General features: G+C 40.3%; 1 protein-coding gene across 4 annotated transcripts in view; it reads left to right on the top strand.

The window, feature by feature from the left end:
• The first annotated feature begins 13250 nt into the window (after positions 1-13250).
• The window catches only part of FAM135A (family with sequence similarity 135 member A), a 153326-nt gene continuing 139364 nt past the window's right edge, over positions 13251-27212 (top strand). For 3 of the 4 annotated variants that reach the window (XM_040261411.1, XM_040261409.1, XM_040261407.1), the window contains exon 1: positions 13251-13498. The gene's annotated coding sequence lies outside the window, so the exon portion shown is untranslated. The remainder of the gene's footprint in view (positions 13499-27212) is intronic. The other variant, XM_040261410.1, reaches the window with a different exon arrangement.

Here is a 27212-nt window from a genome sequence, read left to right as displayed (position 1 = left end):
TTTGCTCCTTCTGCCTATATCATTCCCATCTGTGATTCAGACTTTAGAAGTCTGTAGAGGGCTTGCCAAGAAATCTACACTTGACCCTAGAGAGCTACCAAAGAATTTTCGCACAAGCTTGACAACAATGAAATTTTCAGTTAGAAAATTCACTGGGAGATGCCTTGAAGGGGCATCAACTGAAAGTTGCAGATATTCAGAGTAAACTAAAAATAACAAAAAGAAACAGAAGAAGAAAAAACAGAAGGGCTAATCGGCGGCCTTGTTATTATCAGTGAAATAGAGACAGTTTTGGACAAATGACTCAAGGGACCTTGAATATATCAGCGGCAGAATGCCAAAGCTCTTTTACTTGCTTGTGGACAGAAAGAAGGAGATGGGCTAAATAACAGTATCTTTATCAAATTTGAAAATCCTCAATTTAAAATCTTTTGCTCTCTGTCTACCTGTAAGAAAGCGAGATTATTCATTTGTTTACAAAAGATTCATTAGCTGATTTCAAGCAGGACTAGTTTTATTGCCCTAATATTGCTGTGTCTGTGCAGTGTGCTAAGTTGCTCAGTCGTGTCCGACTTTGTGACCCAATGGACTGTAGCCCACCAGACCCCTTTGTCCATGGGATTTTCCAAACAAGAATACTAGAGTGGATTGTCATGCCCTCCTCCGGGGGATCTTCCTGACCTAGGGACTGAACCATATGACTTACATCTCTTACATTGGCAGGTGGGTTCTTTACCGCTAAGTATTAATTTCTTAAGGATTAAAAAATAGGTAAGTGAGTTCTATTTCAATTTTTTCAGAGGCCCAGAATTTTAAAGTAAATATCATCTTAACGTGCATTCTTAATGAGTTATTTCATGAAATGAAACAAAATATGTGACAGCATAAATACAAAAGAGAACATTCACTGAAGCCCATTCTGTGCAAGGCACTATGTCATAGAAGGAAGAACAAAACATGGTTTCTACCTTAAAGGAATCTTTAAGTCATGTAAAACTCAAAGGAAAATTAACATCTTCCTGTTCCAGGACACTACATATAAAGTGTTACCTAGGAAACTGGAAGTTCCGTTATTTTAGTAAGAGACTAGAAAGTCTCTTAAAGACTTAAGTCCTTGTCTTGCTCTGTTTGGACTATTATAACAAAATACCATAAACTAGGTAACTTGTAAACAACATAAAATTATTTCTCATAGTTATCGAAGCTAGAAGTCTAAGACACTATCAGCTTCAGTGTCTGGTGAGGGCCCTCTTCCTGGTTCACAGATGGCATCCTTTCACTCTGCCCTTGCATTGTGGGAAGGAAAAGGGTGCCTTCTTGGGCTGCTTTTATAAGGGCCTTGAGAGAGCATTATGAAAAACTGTATGCCAATAAATTTGACAACTTAATGAAATTAACAAATTTTTCTTGAAAAACACAGATTATCAAAGCTTACTGAAGATAATACCCATAACTGCCTTAAATCTATAAAAAAATTAAGAACATAAATTTGTCGTTAAAACTTTTTTCTCACCAAGAAAACCTCAGGCCCAGATGGCTTCACTGGGGAATTCTACCTAACATTTAAGGAAGAAATAAAAATATCAATTCTATGCAAACTCTTCCAGAATATTGATGAGGAAGGAGTATTCCACAACTCATTTTATGAAGTTAGTATCACCCTTATACTAAAACAAGACAAGCACTTCCCTGGTGGCTCAGAGGGTAAAGAATCTGCCTGCAATGCAGGAGACTGGAGTTCAATCCCTGGGTTGCGAAGATCCCCTGGAGAAGGGAATGCAAACCTACCCCACCAGTATTTTTGACTGGAGAATCCCATGGACAGAGGAGCTTAGCAGACTACAGTCCAAAGTGCTGCAAAGAATTGGATATGACTGAAGTGATTTAGCACGTATGCAAAATAAGATAAAGATATTATAAAAAAGAAAGTCTATAGTCCAATATCCCTCATTGACATAGATGCAAAAAATATAAACAAAATCTCAGCAAATTGAGTCTGACACTATATTTTAAAAAGATGATACATCACGACCAACTGGGGTTTATCCAGGAATGGAAGGTTTGTTCAATATTTGAAATTGCTCAATGTAATTCACCATATTAACAAGCTAATAAAGAAAAACTATATATTCATCTCAATAGATTCAGAAAAAGCAGTTGACAAAATTCAATGTTCAATCCTGATAAAAATTTTCAGCAAACCAAGAATAGAACTTCCTCAACCTGAGAAATGACATCTACCAAAAAAGTAAACAAACAAAAGCCAAAATCAAACAAATAACTTCAGTTAACACTGAAATTAAAAGACACTTGCTCCCTGGAAGAAAAGCTATGACCAATCAGTTCTGTTCAGTTCAGTTTAGTCGCTCCATTGTGTCCAACTCTTTGCAACCCCATGAATCGCAGCACGCCAGGCCTCCCTGTCAATCACCATCTCCCGGAGTTCACTCAGACTCATGTCCATCGAGTCGGTGATGCTATCCAGCCATCTCATCCTCGGTCGTCCCCTTCTCCTCCTGCCCCTAATCCCTCCCAGCATCAGAGTCTTTTCCAATGAATCAACTCTTCGCATGAGGTGGCCAAAGTACTGGAGTTTCAGCTTCAGCATCATTTCTTCCAAAGAAATCCCAGGGTTGATCTCCTTCAGAATGGACTGGTTGGATCTCCTTGAAGTCCAAGGGACTCTCAAGAGAGTCTTCTCCAGCACCACAGTTCAAAAGCATCAATTCTTCGGCACTCAGCCTTCTTCACAGTCCAACTCTCACATCCATACATGACCATGACCACAGGAAAAACCATAGCCTTGACTAGACGGACCTTTGTTTGCAAAGTAATGTCTCTGCTTTTGAATATACTATCTAGGTTGGTCATAACTTTTCTTCCAAGGAGTAAGCGTCTTTTAATTTCATGGCTGCAGTCACCATCTGTAGTGATTTTGGAGCCCCCCAAAATAAAGTCTGACACTGTTTCCACTGTTTCCCCATCTATTTGCCATGAAGTGATGGGACCAGATGCCATGATCTTCGTTTTCTGAATGTTGAGCTTTAAGCCAACTTTTTCACTCTCCTCTTTCACTTTCATCAAGAGGCTTTTTAGCAATGGAGACAGCATATTAAAAAGCAGAGACATTACTTTGCTAACAAAGGTCTGTCTAGTCAAAGCTATAGCTTCTCCAGTAGTCATGTATGGATGTGAGAGCTGGACTCCAAAGAAAGTTGAGCACCAAAGAATTGATGCTTTTGAATTATGGTGTTGGAGAAGACTCTTGAGAGTCCCTTGGACTGAAAGGAGATTCAACCAGTCCATCCTAAAGGAAATCAGTCCTGAATATTGAAAGGACTGATGCTGAAGCTGAAACTCCAATACTTTGGCCACCTGATGCAAAGAACTGATTCATTGGAAAAGACCTGGATGCTGGGAAAGATTGAAGTCAGGAGGAGAACGGGACAACAAAGGATGAGATGGTTGTATGGCATCACTGATGAGATGGACATGAGTCTGAGCAAGCTCTGGGAGTTGGTGATGGACAGGGAGGCCTGGCATGCTACAGTCCATGGAGTCGCAGAGTTGGACATGACTGAGCGACTGAACTGAACTGAACATTAAACCTCATATGAAAGATGGAATATTGTTTTCTAAGATTCATAATAAGACAAGGATGGTGATCTCACTATTTTTCTTCGACAATGTATAGGAGGTTCTAGCTAGTGCAATAATGCAAGAAAGATAAATGAGAGGCCTTCTGATTAAAAAGTAGTAAAATGATCTTCATTCATAGATGATGTTATCATCTACATAGAAGACCCAATGAAATCTACACAAATAGCTATTATAACCTTTAAGTGAGTGTGGCAAAGTTGCAGGATATAACAGTTTACAAAAATTAATTGTATCTCTATATACAAATAGCAATTGGAAATTTAAATAAAAACAATAAAATTTACAATAGTATCAAAATATGAAATTCTTAGGGATAAATTTGACAAATATATGTATGACTCTGAAACTTGAAAATATTGCTGAGAGAGTTCAAAGAAGACCCTAAGAAGTGAGAAGATATGATAATCATTAATATTATTAAGATGTCAGTTTATCGCAAATTGATCTAATGATTCAAAATACCACCAAATCAAAACTCTAGCAAGTCTTAATGCAGAAACTGACAAACTAATTAAATGCATATGAAAATGCAAAGGATCTATAATAGCAGAAATAATTTTGAGAGAGAATATAGTTGAAAAACTTTTTACCTAGCTTCAAGACTTATGAAAGTAAAAAATAAAGCTAATCAAACATAGCCATATTAGCATAAATATATGCCAATAGGTCAATGGAATAGGATAGAAGTTCAGAAATAAACAGTCATATATCATCACCTGATTTTTCAACAAAAGTGAAAAGGAATTCAATGGACAAGGAATTGTCTTTTCAACAAATGGTGCTGAAAAAAATGGATTTCAATATGCAAAAAGTAAAGAATGTCAATCCATATCTTACATATAACAATAAACTCAAAGTAGATTTTAGCTTTAAATGTTAAAACTTTCATAACAAAACATAGGAGAAAATCTTTGTGATCTTTAGATCAGTATGTGCAGAATATATAAAAGACTCTCAAAACTCAATAACAAGAAAACAACCCATAACAAAATGTGAAAAAAAGTTAAACAAAGACTTCATCAAAGTTACACGATGACAAAGAACTCATGACAAAAGTCTCTCTCCACACATTAGTTATTAAATATAAATTAAAACCATAATAAAATATTATATACATATTAAGATACTAACATTGAAAAAGATTGACCATACCAAGTTCAAGAGGATTTAAAGCAACTGAAACTTTTAAACACTGTTTGTGGGAATGAAAGTTAATAAAATCACTGGGAAAACAATTTGATAGTTTCTTTAAAAATTAAACGTACACCTGCCATATGATCCATTCATTCCACTCCTAGGTATTATCAAAGTGAAAGTATATATTCATATGAATACATGTAAAAATGTTCACTGCTGTTTAATTTGTAATAATCCAAAACTGGAAACACCACTCCACCACTACTGCCATCACCAGATCATACATTGATTCCCTAACCCCCAATGAGACTGTATTTGAAGATAAGACTTACGAGGCATTTAGGGTTAAATGAGGTTTAAAGGGTGGTACTCTAATTCAATAGCATTGGTGATCTTGTAAGAAGAAGATATTGCTCTTTCTCTTTCTGCCATGTGAGGACACAACAAGAAGGCAGCCTTCAGCAAGCCAGAAAGATAGCTTTCATCGGGAACCAAACATGCCAGCACCTTGATCTTGGACTTTCTGGAACTATGGGAATTAAAGTTCTGTTGTCTAAGCCCCGCAATCTATGGTGTTCTGTTGTAGCCAGAGGTGACTAATCCAATGGAGTAGTACTAAATAATAAAAAGGAATAAATTATTGCGATGGACAACAACATAGATGAATCTCAAAATAATTGCACTGAGTGTAAGAAGTCAGACAAAAAATGTAGGCATTATATGATTGATTTCATTCATATAAAATTCTAGAAAATGAAATCTAACCTATAGCAAAATAAATTGGTTTGGGTTTGCATAGGGTTTAGCACAGGTAGGGAAAGGGATAGGATACAGAGTTACAAAGAGGCTCAGGAAAACTTTTCATGGTCATTAAACATGCTCCTTATCTTGATTACTGTGATGATGTTACAAACATCAACATATATTGTACATGTTAAATAAGTGCAATTTTTGTCATTTCTATCTCAATAAACTATTTTAAAATCTAATAAAATTTCACTTTAAAACATAAAATTTTCATCTACAGATCTCAATCTTGACAATGTCATATTTATATAATCAATTTAAACCACCAAAAAACTGTTGTTGTTCAGTCTCTAAGTTGTGTCCAACTCTTTTGCAACCCCATGAACTGCAGGATGCCAGGCTTCCCTGTCCTTCACTGTCTCCCAGAGTTTGCTCAAACTCATGTCCATTGAGTCAGTGATACCATCTCATCCTCTGGTGCCCCCTTCTCCTCCTGCCCTCAATCGTTCCCAGCATCAGGGTTTTTTTTTTTTCCCAATGAGTCAGTTCTTTGCATCAAGTGGCCAAAGTATTGGAGCTTTAGCATCAGCCCCTCCAGTGAATATTCAGGGTTGATTTCCTTTAGGATTGACTAGTTTTGACCTCCTTGGTGTCCAAGGGACATCTCAAGTGTCTTCTCCAGCACCACAAGTTGAGAGCATCATCTCTTCAGCACTCAGCCTTCTTTACGGTCCAATCTTTACATCTGTACATGACTACTGGAAAAACCATAGCTTTGACTGTAGGGACCTTTGTCGGCAAAGTGGTGTCTCTGCTTTTTAATATGCTGTCTAGGCTTGCCATAGCTTTTCTTCCAAAGATCAAGCAAATTTAATTTCGTGACTGCAGTCACCATCTGCAGTGATTTAGGAGCCCAAGAAAATAAAGCCTGTCACTGTTTCCATTGTTTCCCCATCTATTTGCCATTAAATGATGGAACTGGATGTCATGATCTTAGTTTTTTGAATGTCGAGTTTTAAGCCAACTTTTTCACTCTCCTCTTTCACCCTCGAGAGGCTCTTTAGTTTCTCTTCACTTTCTGCCATTAGAGTGGTGTCATCTGTATATCTGAGATTGTTGATATTTCTCCCCCCAGTCTTGATTCCAGCTTGGGATTCATGCAGTCAGGCATTTTGTAGGATGTACTCTGCATTTAAGTAAAATAAGCAGGGTGGCAATATACAGTCTTGATGTACTCCTTTCCCAATTTGGAACCAGTCTGTTGTTCCATGTCCGGTTCCAACTGTTGCTTCTTGTCCTGCATACACGTTTCTCTGGAGACAAGTAAGGTGGTCTGGTGTTCCCATCTCTTGAAGAATTTTCCACAGTTTGTTGTGATCTACACAAAGGATGCTAAAGTTGAAACTCCAGTATTCTGGCCACCTCATGCAAAGAGTTGACTCACTGGAAAAGAGTCTGATGCTGGGAGGGATTGGGGTCAGGAGAAGGGGACGACAGAGGATGAGATGGCTGGATGGCATCACTGACTCGATGACATGAGTTTGAGTAAACTCCAGGTGTTGGTGATGGACAGGGAGGCCTGGCGTGCTGCAGTTCATGGGGTTGCAAAGAGTCGGACACGACTGAGCGACTAAACTGAACTGAACTGACACAAAGGCATTAGCATAGTCAATGAAGCAGAAGTAGATTTTTTTAGAATTCCCTTGCTTTTTTCTATGATCCAGCCAATGTTGGCTATGTGATCTCTGGTTCCTCTGCCTTTTCTAAATCTGGCTTGTACATCTGGAAGTTCTTGGTTCATGGACTGTTGAAGCTTAGCTTGAAGGATTTTGAGCACTTCTTTGCTAGCAAAAAATGAGTAGAAGATATTTTCTTAAAGGACTTACAGTAAAATCTTCTGTTAGCTTTCAGTTCTTAAACTCTGCATGGTGATAAAGCAAGAAAAAAGAAAAACAACTGCCAAGAAAATTTTTTCTTAACTTGTAAAAGCAAGTACAAGGGCATATGTTCTTGTCAAGGAATTTCTACAAATAGAATCATCCAAAAGCTAACTATTTCTTCACCTTCCAGATCACTTTAAACTGCCTTTTTCCCCTGAATAATTAAAAAATAGTGGTTTAGGTAGCTTTTAAAAACACAATGAAAATAATAAATAAATTTGTGTTTCTTAAAGAAAGAAGCTTTTATTTTTTCAATACCTGAGAGAAATTTGGCAACTGCTAAACACTTTAAATTAATCTAAGGATAGATAAATTTGGTAGTTACCCAAGGGAAAAGGGGTTCCCTGATAGCTCAGTTGGTAAAGAATCAACCTGTAATGCAGGAGATCACATTTCTATGCCTTGGTCAGGAAGATTCACTGGAGAAGGGATCCACTCCAGTATTCTGGCCTGGAGAAGTCCAAGGACTCTATAGTCAATGAGATCACAAAAAGTTGGACACAACTGAGAGACTCTCACTTCACAAGGGACGGGGGGAAACAAAATGAGAACTGTAATATAGAAAAATGATTTTTTTCCTTCTACTGTGTTCCCATCAATCTGTCCAATGTAAAAACTAAGAAGTGGAAAGAAGAGTTTTCTGGTGAAGAGATTTTAAACCTAAGAGGTTAATTTTGCATTCTCTATAGTCCACAAATTGTAATGGGAGTTTAGAACAGTATGTGTTTTTTTTTTTAAGAGGAAATTAAATACTAATTATGGATGGATGCTTATTATAAGTTAAATTGACCTATGAATGTCCCATTACTTATTATTATTTCCTTCCAGTGCTAGGAATAATCAGAAATATGTACCTTTCTTTTTTTTTTTTTTTGGTAAAAGATCCTTGTAATAATTTCATAGGGCTTCCCAGGTGGCTCAATAGTAAAGAATCAGCCTGTCAGTGTAGGAGATGCAGGAGACAGGGATTCGATTCCTGGGTTGGGCAGATCTCTGGAGGACGCAATGGCAAGACTGCAGTATTTTTGCCTAGAAAATCCCATGGACAGAGGAGCCTGGTGGGATAGAGTCTATGGGGTTGAAAAGAGTCGGACATAAATTAATGATTGAGCACACACACAATTTCACATTCTCATAAAGTAGAGTCTTATCATGGTGCCCATCTTACAGATCAAGAAGCTAAAAAAGAAAGTTATGCAAATATATGTTGTAGATGTTAGAATACTATTTTGAATCTTTGATTATGTGTTCAATCCATAAATGGCAGGGGAGGAAGATCATTAAAAGATGCTGGGAGGTGGGGAGGGAGGTGGAGCTGTGTGTGAGGGGAGAGGAGAGCAAGATGGGTCTGGGGTGCGTTGAGTAAGAGGGAGTTGGCAGGAGAGCTCTGTGACAAGGTCTGATAGGAGGCAGAAAGAATCTTTGTGGCTAGAGTTAAGGATCGGGACTTGAGATAAGACTGTGTGAGTCACTAGAAGAGAGAGATAGTTGCCCTGATATGTTTGCTATCACAGATCAAATTGTAACTAATATAAACATTATTTTTTTAAAAAAAATCATGGTATGCTTTAAGCACATGAGGAAGAGAATAGTTCAGAAATCATTTCAGTACTGTCACATGGTACTAGATAATTATTCTTCATAGGAATGATTCAGTGGGGGTGGTGGTAGGAGGAACATCTTCTTAACAGAGTCTCTCTGAATAACCCAAGCAGACACTCTGGCTTTAGGAAATCCAGATTACCAGAGCTGCAACCAAGGAGTCACTGTTTGCTCCTTTCACACTGTATCGCAAAAACTTATTTGCATTTTTATCCATTATGTAGTTATTGGGTTTTCTTTTTCTTTTCTTTTTTTTTACTTTACAATACTGTGTTGGTTTTGCCATACATTGACATGAATCCACCACGGGTGTACATGCGTTCCCAATCCTGAACCCCCCTCCCACCACCCTTCCCATATCATCTCTCTGGGTCATCCCAGTGCAGTATCATTATTAAAGACTACATACATTTAAAAAACTGTGTTGTTTAATATAGATTCAAACATGTTTTCCTTTAATATACTCACTAGGTTCAAACTCAGACAAATATACAATAGAAATTCTTCTTTCCCTTCCCTCACCAAAAGCCCAGCCCTCCAAGTTTCCCTATCAGAAACAACCAATATTATCTGGTAAAAAAGAGAGAGAGAGAGAAAGAAAGAAGGAAAGAAAGAAAACTGCCTCTTTTTTTTTTTTTGAGGGATTACTATTGTATTATAGAGAAGACTGAGTTTTATATTGTGATTGTTACTGCATCGTTATTAAGTCATGAAAAAAATGTTATGACATTAAGTTATGAAGTAATACGTTTGCCCTTCTGGTTTGTAGTTGTTACTAACTCATGAAGGAAGTCTTATAATGAAACTTTGTTTTGCCCCATCTCATATTTGGTAATATTATATAACCTTTAAAAAAACTGTCTTGAGTACAGTGAGTGTGCTCTCAGTGTTTGCAAATGATTAAATCTGTATTTTAAACAGACTCAAGAATAGTTGCCCCAGAAGGGGGTTTAGTACTTTATTAATATTATAATACTTTACTTATTAGAAAATAATCCAATTCTTAAAAGAAAAATTGTTTAAAGGAAGTCAGAATTCCATGTATAAAATGCCGTAAAGAATCACATTCCTGGAAAATATTGTGGAATTATTTTGACTACATCTTAACGTTAATTTAAAATTTTACAGTTGATAGTGACCTCCTTAAAGCAACAGGAGTATTTTAACCATCATAAATCCCAAGAAGGAAAAAGTAAGTTTACTTGCTGAGTGAGTTGATGTCTAGCAACAAATAGATATCTATCCACTAGGCTATTTCCAGATTTACAATATTCATTTCTTCTAACCTCTCAGTCTTCAGCTGAGCCAATATTGTGCGACTGTGTAGAAGTTTAAGAGAACACTCCAGTTAGAAGGACTTAGGAAATGTTTGAATACATTCTATGCCAAAGCTAAATCATGTAGACCATAGCTAGTAAACCATGGGATAAAAAGTATCCCAACTTTGCACCCCTTGAGGATGCATGGCTTGGATAGAAAATGACATATATAACATGACATAGTTTAAATGGTAAGCGTGTTAAGTGTGACACAAAACCGTTAATCAGCATAAAGACTGACTCAAAACCTGGGGAGATAAACGGGAAGTGATCCAGAGAGATATGGGGTGGGAGGTGGGAGGGGGATTCAGGATTGGGAGCTCGTATACACCCGTGGCAGATCCATGTCAATGTATGACAAAACCAACACAGTATTGTAAAGTAAAATAAAGTAAAAATAAAATTAAAAAAAAAGAAAGTCACAAAATTTCTAAACGACCTTAGACACAATATAATTTGATTCTCTTGTTACAAGAGAAACTGAGATCTAGAGAAGTTAGGATTACATAGATTATAGAGACTCTTCAGATTAGTGTACTGCAGAGCTAGAACCTGAACCAGGTAATCTGACACCTAGATCAAGGCATTCTACACTCTAATAAAATGTCAGGAGATACACTTTTTTCTAATTTTTAAGAGAGTATTTTATATTTTTCTCTTGACGAATCATTTCCAGAAGTCTTGTCTAACCCTCTAGGTTAGTTAGAAGGGAGCTCTTCTTCTGGGCTCCCAGATGACCTCTGCCTACCCCAATTTTAACTCTGATCCAATGTTTTGACTTGTGAAGTACCTGTGTCCCTGTTATTAGATAGTAAACTCCCTGAGAGTTGGGAATGACTCGCTCCTCATTGCATCCTAGTAACTAGCACAGTGCTTGGCACACATTGAATAAGTAATGGAAAAATACTAGTTAAATTGATCTTTCCTTGAAATCCTTTAAAGGGGCACCATGATCTGGACTTTGCCTGCTTCTCTAGCTTTACACCCCCAAATTGTGGCACAAAATTGCTTAATCTCATTCTGTGCAATGAGATTTTTGTGCAATCAGTTTCTGGTTGTATGGTTTTGTTCAAACAACCCTTTTCCCCACACCTCTCCCTACCACACTCTGCCCTCAAACACACATATATTCCACTGCATTAACTCTCTGGAATCATTTCCTCCTGGAAGTCTTTCTTGATTCATGACTTCTCCCAACCTAAATTGGATTAATCCTATTCTGAGCTCCAGTAATTCCTTGTGCATGCGTCTCTACACTACACACATCACATTATGAGGCAGTTCCATAAACACTGCACCCAAGTTCTGTTTTATTCACGTTGGAATCTCTAAGATTAGTACACTCAGGCACACTGATTATTTTAAAAGGGATTTGAACAAAAAGAATACATTAATAGAGAAGGAATCTTGGCACAGGGTAAAGTTTAAGGAAAGTATAGATATGGAACTGCAAATAATTGGATATTCAGTATATTTTCCTAAGAAAGACAGAATTGAAAAAAGAAAACTAGAAAAAGGCTTTCAATAGTGAGGCTACATTCAAATCACAAAACAAACTTTTATGTAAAAGGACAGTAAAACACTTTGGCAATTTTTTTTTAAGAAGACAGCGATTAGGAACTACAATGGCAAGACTTTCATGTAAATGCTAATGTACTGGTTATCATAGGACAAAAAGGCACTTTTAAGCATGTTTACAACACACGCTAAGATGAAGAAAAATCAGAGGTTACTATATTCAAAACCTGCCCCCCAAATGGCCTACACAAGGCATCGGTTTTATTCCCAAATTGGTGCACAAACCTTTTTCTTTCCAATCCATTTTTATTGTTATATTACATAACATAAAATACAACCATTTTAACCAAATTTATTCTTTATTTAAGTACAGTTGACTTACAATGTGGTGTTAGTTTCGGGTTTACAGTGAAGTGGTTCAGATTCTTTCCCCTTACAGATTATTATAAAATACTGAGTATAATTCCGTGTACTATACAGCATGTCCTTACTGGTTATCTATTTTATATATAGTAGTATGTACCTGTTACTCAAAAATGCCGAATTTATCCGTCCCTCTCCCCCACTTAAACCACTTTAAAAAGTGCAGTTCAGTGTTATTAAGCGCCGTAACCACTAAACACCCTCAATTGTAAAACACACGCTGCAGCCGCAACTTCCTTCTTTTCAACTTTGCTTTTGTTACACACTTAGCTTCCGCACCACAAAAGGTTCAGAATCTAGGGAGAGTGAAGTAAAGGATTGTACTTCTCGGGATCCATCAAGGAAATCGAAAAGCTACTTTCAGGCGTCCGCCACCAAGCAGTAACCATAGCAACACAGATACCTCCCCTCAAACGCAGCAACTGAGCAGCACGCCCCACTCCCCCGCCAGCGGCAGCTGTCCCTTCCCCTCCTACTGCTCAAGGACCAGGCTCTTCACCCCGGACCGGAGGCAGAAGGTGAGGAAGAGGGAAGAATAAACGACAAAGCGAGATGTACAGCCCAGCAGTCGCTCTCCTAGCCCTCCTTCGTATTCCGAACCGTGGCTCTCACCCTCCTCATGCCCGCAATCCGCCCCATCCCGGGGGCCAGCGCCTTTTATTGACGCCAACTTCCCGTTCTCGCGGGAGCTTGGGAGCCTGAGCCCGATAGGGTGGACGCAGCTCTCAAAATCTCAGTCGGCGCTAGGTCTGGAACCGAGGCCCGGGAGCGCCCGGCGCGCGGGGGGCGGGGCGCAGGCCTGGGAGGGCGGGGCCTCGCCTGGCGAGGGGAGGGCGCGGCCGGCAGGGCGGCCAGGGGGCGGGGCCGCGGCCGGGACCTGTGGCTCGCAGGTACCGCGGCCCGCGGCGCTCCCTCGGGCACCGGCGCACTGCGCATGCTCGCTGGCCGCGCTGTGCTGCTCGCCGGGCGGCGGTTACGAGCCGCTCGGCTCCTCAGCGGCGGAGGTTGCGGTGCTGCGACGGCGATGTGAGGGGCCCGCGGCGGGATGGTGCTGACCCGGGCGGGGCCGCCTTCTTCAACCGAGACCGCGGGCTCCTCGGTTCGACGGGCGGCGGCGGCGGCGGCGGCCGCGGAGGCCGAGCCGGGCGAGAGGTGAGCTATCGACGTCCGGCTGTCCCGGCCCGCGACCCCCGCGACCCTCTTCGTGTCTCCTCCCCGCGGCCGAGCTGGGAGCGGCCTCCTCTGCGCCCGGTCCCCGCTCGCGGCTCCGGCCCTTCCCGGCCGCTCTGGGTTGGAGCCGGCGCCTGGCCGCTGAAGGTCGGCGGGGACGGCCGGCGGGCGCGCTCGGGCTGTGGACCGCGCTGCCCGCCGCGCCTCGGGCCCGACCCTCGCGCGGCCCCCGAGCCCCCGGCCGCTCTTCGCCCCCTGCCCGTCCTCGCGCCTTGCTCCCTGCCGCGCCGCGCCCCTCATCCCCGGCGGCGCCTCCGTGGGAGGCGGGGTGCCTCTGCGTCCCCCCACCTCCTCCGGGCGCCCCCCGGGCCGGCTCTTCGCTCGCCGCCGGCTCCCTTCTCCGCTCCCTCTGTCATTCCTCCCTTGGCTCGCTCTGTCCGTTTCCCTCCTTCGGTTCTTCGCCTTCCCCGTCTTGAGTTGGCTTCTGGCAGGGTTTTGCTTCAGCATCATTCGGCGCAGGACTTCATCTTTGGAGGCCCCGGCGCCCCGAATCCTTCCTCTCTGCCTTGACTTAACCGCGTCTCCGTCTGACGGTCCTTCCCTGTTCTCCCGCCTCTCTCCATCCTGACCCCAACCCTTAGCTCTCTAACCTTGATCTTTTTTCCTCACTAAAACTGTTGTTGTTGTTTTTCCCGTTTGCATAGGTAGAGTCTCTTAACTCCTGTCCGTTTTACTTTTTATGAAATCTCTGAAGAGTTCTAGTCTCTTTTACTTTCTACCTGAACTAGGTAACTCCTCAGTATACTTAGTTCAGTTGACAGTTTCATGAAATCTTTCCTTCTTCACTGACTGTAAGTATCAACAGGAGTGGCAGTGGCCGTAACCTGTTACATTTAACTGATCGAACCTGTAATTTTCAAGAATTGTGTTTACCTGACATGTCAAGAAGAAGCAACTTGAGGAGAGGCTTGGTGAAAATATAAAGGCTAAGCTCCAGACCTAAGGTTAAATTTTGTAGATTTTATTGTCCTCCAGGAAATACAGTTGTCCAAGAACGAATATTAAGTGAAATTTATCAAAAAATTTTAAAAATTAGTTATTAATTTGATATTTTATACATTTGCCATTGCAGTTGACCGCATCATTTTTGTGATGGTCTCTCTCTGCAATAAGTGCTAACAATTTTTACTATCTTAGGGAATTAGTGTCCTTACTAAAGGAGAAATTTAGTAAGGGGATAGAAGTATTAAGTTTGTGAATTGGGTAAAAGAACTTTCTAAACAGTTGGGGAGGTTTTTTCCCTCCATTTCATTGTGATCAAAATTTGGCTTATAAAAAACTTCTGTAAATAACACTGTAGGATCTTATTTTGAAGGCATCTGCTGAAGCAGTCACTCTCAGTGAAGTTTGCCTTTATTCTAGGGCCGAGGAGCAACTGGATTATGTATTTCATTCTGTAATCTCAAAGCAGCCTACAAACAGTAAATTCTTCCTTACATTTCTCTGTCAGGTAGGAATTGAATTTTTCTGTTTCTGTAGTACAGAAGGGAAGCACCAAGAGAAAAATGTGTAGTTTCTTATTGGACATGATATTAGTATAAAAGTAGAACCTGATGTTGTGAAACCACACCTCTTTTGGAAGAAGCAGCAGTTGTTGTGTATGGTAGGACGTGATGAACTCAGCTTTTAAGATTTTTAAAAATGATTTTTCCAGTGCAGGTAGAGATGACTGCTGCTTCTGAAGGAAATCTTCGCGTCTTTCAAAGGCGAGTCTCTTATTTCTAGGTAACTGTTTATTAAAAAAGTAAATGCTTAGACATTCTTGTTAGTATTTATAGTAAGTTGATTCTGTGCTCTTAAAAATGAAAACAAAGATTGGTGGCGGACAGTGGGCACATGGCTGGATGTCAGAGGATCTACACTCTTAGGGTGACTCATGACATTAATTTGTAGAAGTCACTTAACCTGTGCGCCTCCAGTGTCTCTCCTTATAATATATGAGTAAACAAGTGGCTACCCACTAATCTTTGAAAAGCAAAGTAAACCCTAATCATTTAAGCATGCTTAGGGCCACCACAGACAAAAATTGCTATATAAAACACTTAAGTTTTGTCTCTTTTAGACTGTGTCATAAGAGTAGAATTGAATGCTTAAATCCTAGATCACTGTAATTTAGGTTTTTTTTTTTTTAGTTTCAGACTTAAGTGAAAAGTTTAGTAGCATGTATTATAAACGTGGACTAGTTGAGATGAATCTTCATATGCAGTGAAACAGACACTGTCACATTCAGTATGTTTGCCCCATGTTTGCCAGAATTTGACACTGAAAATGTAGAGTTAACAGTGTTTTGGTAACTTCCATGAATTTCTGTTGTCTTACAGTTTATCTTTGTTTCCTGTAGATATAGACATTTGAGAGTGGAGGTTCTTTAGGGGATAGAAAAGGCAAGAATTTCCTTTGATTCGAAGTATTAAGAATGATTAAAAGTGAGTTTTGTGATATGTTCTATTATGTGTATAAATAAATGAATGGAGATGGGAGCATATGTCTGAAGTGAGTAATGTTGTTTCCTTTTTTTCCTTGAGTTGTTTGTCAGGAAGGAGGTTTTGGAATGAATATGAGTAAGAAGCAAAGTGGTAGTACAGAAAAAGCATTCCTAATGGGCCCAGTGGATTTTCAGAGAAGTTGGGAAGCAAAAGTTGTTAGGCAGGTCTAGGTTTTTCAGAAGGAATATAGTGAAACATCTTCACAGTGGGTTTTACCATTTTATTTTTAAAGATTACCATCTTTTAATAGGTTCATACTTGGTTGTCAGTAATGTTCTAAATTTAATAACAATGAACCTCTTTTTTCTTAATGGAAATATGAAAAATGTCAGGTCCTTTTAATGTAGAAATTATAAATCTTTCCATTTGAGAAAACTGAGGCTTAGAGAGTCTGAATTAGAATCCAGGTCTATCTGCTACCAAGTTAATGATATACTGAAAAAAGCAGGAAAGCATAAGCTGTTAGGAAAACTTTGTTTGTTTCTTGGAATATTTTTTAGACAGGGGATTGCACTTTTTGTTTTAGGTTCTGAGCTTTGTTCTCTGTTGATGAAATATTTTGAGAAATGCTGGGCAGACCCCGGAACTGGCTAACAGCTAATGACTGTGAAATAATGAATTTCTTTTCATGTTAAAAGGAGTGACTAGTTCTGGTTCTTGGGGCTCTTCTGGGGTTTTTCAGGCATATAGTAACATGGCACACTCAGAGACACTCTGTGCTGTCTCACTGCCAGGTGTATTTGATGGCACATGAACAGCACGAAAACGTGACGCGAGCTGCTCTTACATAGCCCTGCCCTTCCTGGGGCGCCTTTTATTCGGTGTCCCATAATGAGCAGGAGGGGTTCTCCTCTGCTTTCTGTGCTTCCTGCAGTAAGTCAGCCATCGAAATGATCTCAGAGGCTGCTGATGTTCTTTCTACATTAGGTTTACACTTTGATTTTCTCATATTAACACAGTTATTAAGTGTCAGTTCTAAGATGAGAAGTAATATATTTCTCTATTATTAGACCCAACTGTTTAAACCCAGATTTTTAAGAAATTAGAAGATAGTAGTGCTTCCCGGTGTGCAGTGGTAAAGAATCTGGCTGCCAGTGCAGGAGATGCAGATTCCATCTCTGGGTTGGGAAGATCCCCTGGAGGAGGAAAAGGCAACCTGCTCCACTATTCCTGCCTGGAAAATTCCATGGACAGAGGAGCCTGGTGGGCTGCAGTCCATGGGGTTGCAAAGAGTTGGACCCAACTGAGCACACACACACATAGGAGATGTCAATGCCTTTAAACTTCAGATTTTGTATCTGTGGGTGTGAGGAATTTGAAGTTTTCATGATTAGGGAATAATGTTAATTACATGGAAAACGGAATATAGTTAATTTATCAAGTATATATATTTTTTAATCAACATTGCATTCTGATTTCAGGTTTTCTTTTAGTAGGGGCATATTTATTTCATGGCTTGTTGACTATTGAATCTGTTTCCTAAAACAATTAAGGTGTAGACTTTAGAATTATATAAGTTTAAATATAGGCTGTGAAGTTTGACACTTTTGAAGGTTTTGTGCTTTTTCCATTGTTTTCTAACCATGTGACCTTGGATAAATTGTATAGACTTTTTGCTCCTTAGTTTCTTCACATGTAAAATGGAGTAATAATAGGTCTTTCAGATTTTTATGAGAATGAGATGAAGTAATGTTAATAAGAGCTACTTGTATAAAAGTAAGGGCTCCAAAAAGTTCTCAGTGTTTGTATTTGATATTGCTATTTAGTCTACATTTGGTATCAACAGGGAAACATATAGCTTTTTAAAATATAGTTTGTCAATGTTTTCAGCTTATCTTTCCTCTGGAAGATCTCCCTCTTACCCTCGCCCTAGAAGAGAAGAACTTAGTACTCTATTATTTTCTTAAATATTTCTAAATATAACTTGTGCAGTGTGGTGTTTGGCCCTCAGGAGTTTATTGTGTTGAGTGATTAAATGACAGCAAAAGATTCTAGACCAGTGATTTTCCTTACTTTCCATGTCCCCTTTATTCATAGCAATTCTTTTAAGCTCCTCTTCATTGTAAATCACCTTTTAAGATGAGAGATGTTATTGATGAAAGGATGTTGCGTGTGTGAATAATTGTGAAGGCAAAAAGGTTAAAAGCCACCTGAGTGATGGTGATCCTGAGTCAGGAGAGTGCCAGGTGACTTGGCCATTTTAGAGTAGGATGTAACCCAGTGGCATAGTGTGTTTAGCTCCAGAAAGAGGGAGCTTTCAGAGCTGATCAGGGTGTCAAGACCTCAGTCAATCCAAAAGGGAACTGAATGTAAATCCAGAAACAGGACTATAGGCCAGATATTTAGACTGAACCAACCAATGCAAACTTAATCAATTTAGGTGGCCAGAGTTAGACCAGATAGCAGGATTACAGGTGTACAACTCTATAGACGTCACTGGCTGGTTATTCTCAGTTTATGGCTGTCTGGTTTGACTTGATCAAGATTAGCTCAAAGGCTTGAGGGCCTTGAAGGGCCTGACTTTTGTGTATTTGAGTTCTGTTGTGCCCTCAGTTAGTGGTACTTAGGAAAGGTGGTGGCTGAGGATACTTTGTCCAAGAGATGGATCTTCCTACTCTCACACAGAACTTGGATGTTACAGAAATATTATTCACAAAGTTATGAGAACAGCATTCTGAAGGCTTCTGGGGTGCCCTTCTTTGGGGCTACCTGCTTATTCATTGGGAGAAGACCTCCCTCCCCCCCAGAATGGACCCAAGACTGACTATTATTAAATGGATTGAGTTAGCCTTCTAAAAGGATCTAATGATCTTAGGATCTAAAAGATCTCTTTGTTCCATCCTATTCCTGTTTAACAAACTGTAATTGAAATGTGCATGTTAGGTTAGATGCCCTTCCCTTCACTGGTCCCAGATCCCAGTGTCGCTCTCAGTCCCCAGATGTCTGTCATAGTGTGAGCCCCTTATCTGGTTGGGCTTTAACTTGATGTTGCCTCACTTGGTTTCAGTTTCTGTGTGTCTGTCTGAATGTGAGCATCTCATTACATTGAGTGTGAACATTTAAAGACATGTAGGTTTTTGTACACTTTGGCTCCTAAGTGCAGGTTTACTACATTATATAGTGTTCATCTAAAAACCTAGTGAATTTTTTTCCTAAAGCTGAAAGAAAAAAATGAATGCGCTTTACTCATTGAGAAATGATGTATTGATTGCTAATATAGCTGTTCTACAGATAAGTGGGTCCATAGATGATTTTTGCCTTATATGGTGTCTTTAGTACCTAACTTCTGCATACAGCTGGACATTATTATTTGGACTGTCAGTATTACAGGATCTGAACCCATTTGTCCCGTGACTGCTAACCTGGGAATGGGATTTAGAAGCTGGAGCCATTGGCTTCATAATTGACAGAAGTGGTCCTTTTATTTCTTGGGTTGACAAAGGGAGTGTCTGGAATCTCCAGTTTGTTTAGCTTGTTTACCCTCAGCTTTAGGAGAAGGAACATCCTCAAGATATCTTTTTTGGGTTTGTAGTTCAAGAGTCAAGGCTGTTCACTCTTTGATTTCTGAGAGAGGATCTCATCATTGTCTGTGGTCTCCAGTCTATTTTAAGGAACCTCTGAGCTGTGCCTCTCAGTTTCAGACATGTCTGTGTCCTCTTTTTAGGTTTCTGAAACGATCAGGAGTTCAGGCTAAGTTCAGAATGGTTAGCTGTTGTTTCAGGATGGTGTGGGCGGTACAGGAGCATCTTCCATATTTTTCCAGATAGCCATGCCTGGACTCCCCTTGCAGATACTGGAAGTCTCAACTGATCCAATGCGAGTGAACAGCCCTGGTCTTAGAAGCTAGGCCAAGTGTTTAAGCACCCAGCGCTGTTTCTGGTACAGTTACTGTGCACTCTAGTGGTTGGGGAGGTGGATTGGCATTCCTAGGCTCAGGTCCAGTAGAAATCTGAGAGAGATCTGTAATAAAACATGTCCAAGGAGCTGCATTTTTAAAAATAAAAACAAACTGATAAAATTAATTTGTATAATTATATTTTATTTAATCCAACATATGCAAAATATTATTTCAGGATGCACGCATGCTAAGTTGCTTCAGTCGTGTCCGACTCTGTGTGACCCTATGGACTGTAGCCTGTCAGGCTCCTCTGTCCATGGGATTCTCCAGGCAAGAATACTGGAGTGAGTTGCCATTCTCTTCTCTGTATTTCAAGAGGTGGTCAGTATAAAAAACATTAATGAGATATTTACATTCTTTTGTGTACTAAGTCTCTGAAACTCAGTGTGTACATCTACAGCATGTCTCAATTAGTAGCTACATCTGTAACAGTTTAAGTAAAATACAGTCCTGTCAGCAATAAAGTTATGTTTAATTAAAAAATATTTACACTGCTTCAGTGTTTGGATGTAAATGTAAAAGTAAAAATTTTAAATGCATTTCTTCAGCCACACCAGTTGAGTTTTGATTGTGCAGTAAATCAAATTACTGACCACGTGTGGCTTGTGGCCATGGTGTGGGATGGACTGGCTCTCGAGGGCCCAACTGTCTTTCACACCAACAGATGATCTTGCTTCTTTGGGAGCAGTCTGCCTTTCCCTGAGGTATTACAAGGGGATTGTCAGGTTTGACTGTCAGAGAAATATCTCCTTAGATCTCCGAGCCATTTAGCGAACAGTTCTCATTTTGTATCAGGGCAGTTCCTGTTTGAGGTTCCCCTGTGGCATCTTTGGATTGAGGGTTACAGTCTATTTAGCTAAGTTCTTTCTTAGGGACCTTGGAAATGACCCAGAGGCCTACTTGAACAGACCTCTCAGATTGCTCTGTTTAGGCTACTTTGCCAGGGCCAAGATAATAGAGCGGATGATCAGTCTCAGATAAGTCAGGGTTCCTACAGCTTCACAGGCTCAGATGAAAGTGACAGATCTGAGCCTGCTAGCAGACTGAAAGAGGCCGTGGTGAAGGGAGTTCCTGACAGTGGAAAGTCTCCCAGGCACGTCTGGGTAAAAGGAAAGAAGTCCTCTCTTTGAGCTTCTTTTACTCTTGAGAGAAGACAGGCCAGAACTTCCCTGTTTGATGAAAGATCTTTGCCTGATGAACTGAGTGGCATGAGAACCTATGCTAAGTCGAAGATTGCAAACTTGGAATGAATTTGTCCTGTAGAGGAATTTGATTTTAACTGCACAGGTTTTGTTTGCTTGTTTTGTTTGTTTTTTAACTAGTTGGCAACATCTAAAATTTAGGAGAAATTTAGGTGAAAACTCTTAGAAAAAACATTTTCAATTTCTACTTGAGAATTTAGAAGCCTGTGATCATGCTGGGCTAGCCAGGACTGTGTCGAGCTGAGTGGCAGTCCTTCTGTAAAATAGGGAAAAGGAGAGAGTCCCATAGAGCCCCTGGACTCTGAGAGTCCTCTGAATTTCTCTTTCCTTTCTCTTTTGTCTACTCTCCATTTCCTTTAGTCTCTTCTTTGAATTTTTTTCTTCTATCATTATGTGAAAATAACTCTTTTTGTTTTATTTTGGGGGGATGAAAAATAGATTTATTAGTATTACTCTGTATATATCTGTACCTGTGCTGTATGTTTCCACTTAGGGAATAGTCAGTAAAAAGGGATAAATTGAGAAAAATTAGGCAGCAACTAAAGAACAAAAAGTGCAGCAGGATATGAAAGGAAAAGTGAAGGAAATTACTAACAAACTTTGGATTTATACTGGTAATTAATTTTATCATAAAGATTTGTTCATTCATGTCTGTTTTCAGTTTATCAGTGTAATAATTCCTTTCTTCAAGTTGGTTGGATTTATATAAAATAATAGTATTTATGGAATTGTTGTTGTTCAGTTGCTCAGTCATGTCCGACTCTTTGCGACCCCGTGGACTGCAGGACACTGGGCTTCCCTCTCCTTCACCATCTCAGAATCATGTCCATTGAGTTGGTGATGCCATCCAACCATCTTGTCCGTCCTCTGTTGTTCCCTTTTCCTCCTGCCTTCAGTCTTCTCCAGCATCAGAGTCTTTTCCAGTGAGTCAGTTCTTCACATCAGATGGACAGAGTATTGGAGCTTCAGCTTCAGCATCAGTCCTTCCAGTGAGAATTCAAGGTTGATTTCCTTTAGGATAGACTGGTTTGAACTCCCTGCAATTGAGGGGACTCTCAAGAGTCTTCTCCAGTACCACAGTTCAAAAGCATCAATTCTTCCCTGCTCAGACTTATTTATGGTCCAACTCTCACATCTGTACTGGAAAAACCATAGCTTTGACTACATGGACTTTTGTCGGCAAAGTGATGTGTCTGCTTTCTAGGATGTCTAGGTTTGTCATGGCTTTTCTTCCAAGGAGCAAGCGTCTTTTAATTTCATGGCTGCAGTCACCATCTGCAGTGATTTTTGAGCCCAAGAAAATAAAGTCTGTCACTGTTTCCATTGTTTCCCCATCTATTTGCCATGAAGTCATGGGACCTAATGCCATGATCTTCGTTTTTTGAATGTTGAGTTTTAAGCCAGCTTTTTCTCTCTCTTTCACTTTCATCAAGAGGCTCTTTAGTTCCTCTTCGCTTTCTGCCATAAGGGTGGTGTCATCTGCATATCTGAGATTATTGATAATTTTCCTGGAAATCTTGATTTCAGCTTATGCTTCATCCAGCCCTGCATTTCACCTGATGTACTCTGCATATAAGTTAAATAAGCAGGGTGACAGTATACGGCCTTGACGTATCGCTTTCCCCATTTGGAACCAGTCTGTTGTTCCATGGCTGGTTCTAACTGTTGCTTCTTGACCTGCATACAGGTTTCTCAGGAGGCAGGTAAGGTGAGCCTGGTATTCCCATCTCTTGAAGAATTTTCCACATTTTGTTGATCCACACAATCAAAGGCTTGGCATTGTCAATGAAACAGAAGTAGATGTTTTTCTGGAATTCTCTTGAAAAAAATTATCTTGAGTTTTCTGGAAATCTCTCTTGCTATGATCCAGTGGATGTTGGCAACTTGATCTCTGGTTCATCTGCCTTCTCTAAATCCACCTTGAACCTCTGAAAGTTCTTGGTTCACGTACTATTGAAGCCTAGCTTGATTTTGAGCATTACTCTGCTAACATGTGAAATGAGTGCAATTGTGTAGTAGTTTGAACATTCTTTGGCATAGCCCTTCTTTGGGATTAGAATGAAAACTGACCTTTCCCAGTCCTGTGGCCACTGCTGAGTTTTCCAAATTTGCTGACATATTGAGTACAGCATTTTCATAGCATCATCTTTTAGAATTCCATCATCTCCGCTAGCTTTGTTCATAGTGATGCTCCCTAAGGCCCATGTGACTTTGCACTCCAAGATGTCTGGCTCTAGGTGAGTGATCACACCGTCGTGGTTATCTAGGTCATATATGACCTTTTTTGTATAGTTTTTCTGTGTATTCTTGCCACCTCTTCTTAATCTCTTCTGCTTCTGTTAGGTCCCAGCCTTTAGGTTTCTGTCCTTTATTGTGCCCATCTTTGCATGAAATGTTCCCTTGGTATCTCTAATTTTCTTGAATAGATCTCTAGTCTCTTCCATTCTATTGTTTTCCTCTATTCCTTTGCATTGTTCACTTGGGAAGGCTTACCTATCTCTCCTTGCTATTCTTTGGAACTATTCTGAATAGTTATTAACTGAATGCTATTCTCTGCATTCAGATAGGTATATCTTTACTTTTCTCCTTTGCCTTACTCTTCTTCTCTTCTCAGCTACTTGTAAGGCCTCCTCAGACAACTGTTTTGCCTTTTTGCATTTCTTTTTCTTAGGGATGGTTTTGATCACCTCCTCCTGTACAATATTACAAACCTCCGTCTGTAGTTCCTCAGACTTTCTTGTCTATCAGATCTAATCTCTTGAATCTTTTTTGTCACTTTTGCTCTATAATCATAAGGGACTCAATATAGGTCATACCTGAATGTTCTAGTGGTTTTTCCTACTTTCTTCAATTTAAGTCTAAATTTGGCAATAAGGAGTTCATTATCTGAGCCACAGTCAGTTCCCAGTCTTGTTTTTGCTGACTGTATAGAGCTTCTCCATCTTTGGCTGCAAAGAATAAAATCAGTCTGATTTTGGTATTGACCATCTTGTGATGTCCATGTGTAGAGTCTTGTGTTGTGTTGGAGGAGGGTGTTTGCTATGACCAGTGTGTTCCCTTGGCAAAACTCTGTCAGCCTTTGCCCTGCTTCATTCTGTACTCCAAGGCCAAACTCACCTGTTACTCCCGGTATCTCTTGACTTCCTACTTTTGCAGTCCAGTCCCCTATGATGAAAAGGACATCTTTTTTTTTTTTTTTTTTTGGTATTAGTTTTAGAAGATCTTGTAGGTCTTCACAGAACTATTCAACTTCAGCTTCTTCAGCATTAGTAGTTGGGGCATAACTTATATTACTGTGATATTGAATGGTTTGCGTTGGAAACGAACTGAGGTCATTCTGTCATTTTGAGATTGCACCTAAGTACTGCACTTCTGACTCTTTTGTTGACTATGATGGCTATTCCATTTCTTCTTAGGGATTCTTGCCCACAGTAGTAGATATTATGGTCATTTGAATTAAATTTGCCCATTCTGGTCCATTTGAGTTCACTGATTCCTAAAATTCACTCTTGCCATCTGTTGTTTGACCACTTCCAATTTACCTTGATTCATGGACTTAACATTCCAGGTTCCTGTGCAGTATTGTTCTTCACAGCATCAGATTTTACTTTTACCACTAGTCACATCCACAACTGGACATTGTTTCTGCTTTGTCTCAGCCTCTTCATTCTTTCTGGAGCTATTTCTTTGCTCTTCTGCAGTAGCATCTTGAACACCTACTGACCTTGGGAGTTCATCTTTCAGTGTCATATCTTTTTGCCTTTTCGTACCCTTCATGGGGTTCTCAAGGTAAGAATGCTGAAGTGGTTTGCTGTTCCCTTCTCCAGTGGACCACGTTTTGTCCGAACTCTCCAACATGTCCCATCCATCTTGGGTGGCCCTGCACAGCATGGCTCAGAGTTTCATTGAGTTAGACAAGGCTGTGATCCATGTGATCAGAACAATTATACCAAAGAAGTTTTCACACTGTTGCAAAAGTTCTAGGCTCCACAACAGATTTCCCAACCTTGGGATCCAGCAAAGGAACTGCATATCCCCAGGGAATCTGACTTTGAAGGTCAGCAGGATTTGATTACAGAACTTCCACAGAACTAGGGAAACAGACTCTTGGAGGGAACAACAAAACCTTTTATGCACCAGGACCCAGGAGATAGGAGCAGTGACCCCACAAGAGACTGAGCCAGACTTGCCTGAAAGCGTCCAGGAGTCTCCAGTGGAGATGTGAGTTGACAGTGGCTTGCCACGGGGTCAGTATCATTGACTACAACAGTCCTACGGTACTGACCTAAGTCCTTTTACAGCAAGTCACCATTACCCCTACCATAGTTTGACCTCAGGCCAAACTACAGGGAAGGAATACAGCCCCACCCATCAACAGAAAATTGGATCAAAGAGTTACTGAGCATGGCCTTGCTCACCAAAGCAAGACCCAGTTTTCACTACAGCCAGTACTTCCCATCAGGAAGCTTCCACAGGCTTCTCATCCTCATCCTTCAGAGGGCAGACAGAATGAAAACCACAATCACAGAAAACTAACCAAACTGATCCCATGGATCACAGCCTTGTCTCACTCAGTGAATCAAGATAGTGAAGTTAAGTCACTCAGTTGTGTCTGACTCTTTGTGACCCCATGGACTGTAGCCTACCAGGCGCCTCTGTTCATGGGATTTCCATTCCAAGCAAGAGTACCGGAATGGATTGCCATTTCCTTCTGCAGGAGATCTTCCCTACCCAAGGATTAAACCTGGGTTTCCCGCATTGTCGGCAGACGCTTCACCGTCTGAGCCACCAGGGAAGTCAGTGAATCAAGACTAGGAGGTAAATGGGTGAGTCATTTGGATATCCTCAAGGGACGAATATCCGAGGCAACAACTGCAAAACTGCAAAAGCCCCAAAGCATAATCTCTTTGGTGTGTCTGAGAAATAGCAAGCAGTGTGATTGGAGTCCGCTGACTTAGGAGATGAGGTCAGAGAGGTAGTGGAAGAACCAGGTTCTGTAAGGTCGTCATATAGGCCATTGTAAGGTAGTGCTACTGAACATGGTCGGAAGCCATTGGGGGGTTTGGAATGGAAGAAAGAGAGACGATTTGAATTATTTTCAAATCATGTATATTGTCATATAGCATTTTATTTTTATTGTATGTAATATATAATTATTAATTAACATATGTAATATAAAGGATCATTTGCCTGCTTCTTTGAAAATAGCCTGAAGGGAAGACATGTTACTTAGGGTATAGGTCAGGTACAGTTGCTGTGATAAAGAGTTATAAAATGAAAGTCTGAGCAGTCTAGATAAATTTGACATCTGTGTTCTATGAAACCATTCCAGAATCCAGAATCTTTCCATCTTTCTGTTACCATTTTTCAAGGTTCTGTCTTAATCTGTGTGGTCAATACTAGATCACTATGAAGATGGTATTATAGCCTGTAGAAAAAGGAAGCAATAAATCCAGAGCCAAGAATTTCCTTTTAAACAAGTGAGGCAGACATTACATATCTGTCTGTGGACTTCATTTTGCAGTCCACAGAAAGGGTAGATTGGCCACACTTGCCTCAGAGATGGTTGGGAAATGTCATCTCAGGATTGCTGATCATTCAGCAGGAAAAGAAGAGGAAAACAGAAATGACAAGTTGTCAACCACAGTCTTGCAGTTCACCTACTATAGTATCTTTGTGTATCCTTCATCCTGCCTATTGAAAATACTCCAGTTCCCATTGCCAAAGGAGACAACCCAGGATCCATCCTCCTGTTACATTAATCCAACTGAGAGAGCAGATCCACCTGTTAGATCTGCAAGTCCAGTGACCTGGAGACAAAACACAGTTACTGTTCCTCCCTTGCCTCTCCCACATACACCTGACATATAGTGGTGGATCAAAAACAGGAAAAGAATAATAAAATTTTCTATTTGGGTAAGCAGACAATGAGAGAAGTCACTGGTTGAGGGTAATGCTGGGCAGTAATGGTGTAGCAGCTCTTATGGTAAGAATGCCTATATTCATTGTACTCTGACCCCTGTCTTTGCTGTCCTGGTGTTTCTTCCTTA

The sequence above is a fragment of the Oryx dammah genome, unplaced genomic scaffold (assembly GCF_014754425.2).
Source record: "Oryx dammah isolate SB20612 unplaced genomic scaffold, SCBI_Odam_1.1 HiC_scaffold_19, whole genome shotgun sequence".
Lineage (NCBI taxonomy): Eukaryota > Metazoa > Chordata > Mammalia > Artiodactyla > Bovidae > Oryx > Oryx dammah.
The sequence above is the reverse complement of the archived record's forward strand: the minus strand, read 5'-3'. Positions and strand labels throughout refer to the sequence as shown.